This window comes from Callorhinus ursinus, unplaced genomic scaffold (assembly GCF_003265705.2).
Source record: "Callorhinus ursinus isolate GAN/ISIS: 27379988/994484 unplaced genomic scaffold, GSC_fseal_2.0 scaffold10, whole genome shotgun sequence".
In the NCBI taxonomy this organism is placed as follows: domain Eukaryota; kingdom Metazoa; phylum Chordata; class Mammalia; order Carnivora; family Otariidae; genus Callorhinus; species Callorhinus ursinus.
The window spans coordinates 29,249,852-29,252,201 of record NW_027397072.1 but is presented as its reverse complement, the minus strand read 5'-3'; positions in this window follow the sequence as shown (position 1 = coordinate 29,252,201).

Genomic DNA, 2,350 nt, shown 5'->3' with positions numbered 1-2,350 from the left:
TTGAGACCTGATTTGTGACCTAGGATGTGATCAATTCTGGAGAATGTTCCATGGGCACTAGAGAAGAATGTGTATTCCGTTGCTTTGGGATGGAATGTTCTGAATATGTCTGTGAAGTCCATTTGGTCCAGTGTGTCATTTAAAGTCTTTATTTCCTTGTTGGACTTTTGCTTAGATGATCTGTCCATTTCAGTCAGGGGGGTGTTAAAGTCCCCCACTATTATTGTATTGTTGTCAATGTGTTTCTTTGGTTTTGTTATTAATTGCCTTATATAATTGGCTGCTCCCATGTTCGGGGCATAGATATTTACAATTGTTAGATCTTCTTGTTGGATAGACCCTTTAAGTAGGATATAGTGTCCTTCCTCATCTCTTATTACAGTCTTTGTTTTAAAATCTAGTTTGTCTGATATAAGGATTGCCACCCCAGCTTTCTTTTGGTGTCCATTAGCATGGTAAATGGTTTTCCACCCCCTCACTTTCAATCTGGGGGTGTCTTTGGGTCTAAAATGAGTCTCTTGCAGACAGCATATGGATGGGTCTTGTTATTTAATCCAATCTGATAGCCTGTGTCTTTTGATTGGGGCATTGAGCCCATTTACATTCAGGGTAACTATTGAAAGGTATGAATTTAGTGTCATTGTATTACCTGTAAGGTGACTGTTAACTGTCTGTTGTCTGTGTTCGTTTCTTCTGTTTGCTGCTTTTAGGTTCTCTCTTTGCTTAGAGGACCCCTCTCAATATTTCTTGGAGGGCTGGTTTCGTGTTTGCAAATTCCTTTAGTTTTTGTTTGTTCTGGAAGCTTTTTATCTCTCCTTCTATTTTCAATGTTAGCCTAGCTGGATATAGTATTCTTGGCTGCATATTTTTCTCGTTTAGTGCTCTGAAGATATCCTGCCAGTCCTTTCTGGCCTGCCAGGTCTCTGTGGATAGGTCTGTTGCCAATCTAATGTTTCTACCATTGTAGGTTACATATCTCTTCTCCTGAGCTGCTTTCAGGATTTTCTCTTTGTCTCTGAGACTCGTAAGTTTTACTATTAGATGTCGGGGTGTTGACCTATTATTATTGATTTTGAGAGGGGTTCTCTGTGCCTCCTGGATTTTAATGCCTGTTTCCTTCCTCACATTAGGGAAGTTCTCTGCTATAATATGCTCCAGTATACCTTCTGCCCCTCTCTCTCTCTCTTCTTCTTCTGGGATCCCAATTATTCTAATGTTGTTTCGTCTTATCGTATCACTTATCTCTCGAATTCTGCCCTCGTGATCCTGTAGTTGTTTCTCTCTCTTTTTCTCAGCCTCTTTATTTTCCATCATTTGGTCTTCTATATCGCTGATTCTCTCTTCTGCCTCATTTATCCTAGCATTTAGTGCCCCCATTTTGGATTGCACCTCATCAATAGCCTTTTTGATTTCGATTTGGTTAGATTTTAGTTCTTTTATTTCTCCAGAAAGGGTTTCTCTAATAACTTCCATGCTTTTTTCAAGCCCAGCTAGTATCTTTAAAGTCATGATTCTGAACTCTAGGTCCGACATCGTACTAATGTCCGTATTGAGTAGGTCCCTGGCTGACGGTACTACCTCTTGTTCTTTTTGCTGAGGTGATTTCTTTCGTCTTGTCATTTTGTCCAGAGGAGAATAGATGAATGAGAGAACAAAATGCTAACAGGTTTACAACGTCCCCAGAAAATATACTGTATACAAATCAGAAAAGACCTGAAACCAGGGGAAAAGAAAGGGAAAGAAAGAAAAAAGAAAGGGAAAAAAAAACGAAAAAAAAGGATAAAAACAAAAACAGAACAATACAAAAAAAGCAGAATGTGATCAAATATGATCAGGCTAGTGCATAGATCAGTGCCACACACTAGATTTTGGGCGTATTTTGGTCTGTTAGAAAAAAGTGCCTCCTAAAATTTTAAAGGAAGAAAGACATATATGTACAAAATAAGGGTTGATACAATGAAGGGATGGAAGATGACTGTAAAGATGAAAATTATAAAAGATTATATAAAAGGACTTCGTAAGATAAGTTGTTTGAAAAAAGAAAGAAGATTTAAGAAAAAAAAAAAAGGAAAAAGGGAGAGAGTGTGATCAGGCAGGAGACTAGAACAAAGCCATACACTAGTGATTTAGGGTATATTTTGTTCTGTTAGAAGAAACTGTACCCCAAAATTTTAAAGAGAGAACAACTTATATATATATGCCAAAAATAAGGGTAACTACTATGAAGGGATAAAATATGACTCTAAAAATGAAAAATAAAAAATGTTTTTTTTTTTTTAAAGGGATTGATAAGATGTTGGTTGAAAAAGGGAAAAAGAAAAATAAAAAAAAACAGTCAACAAAAATTAAC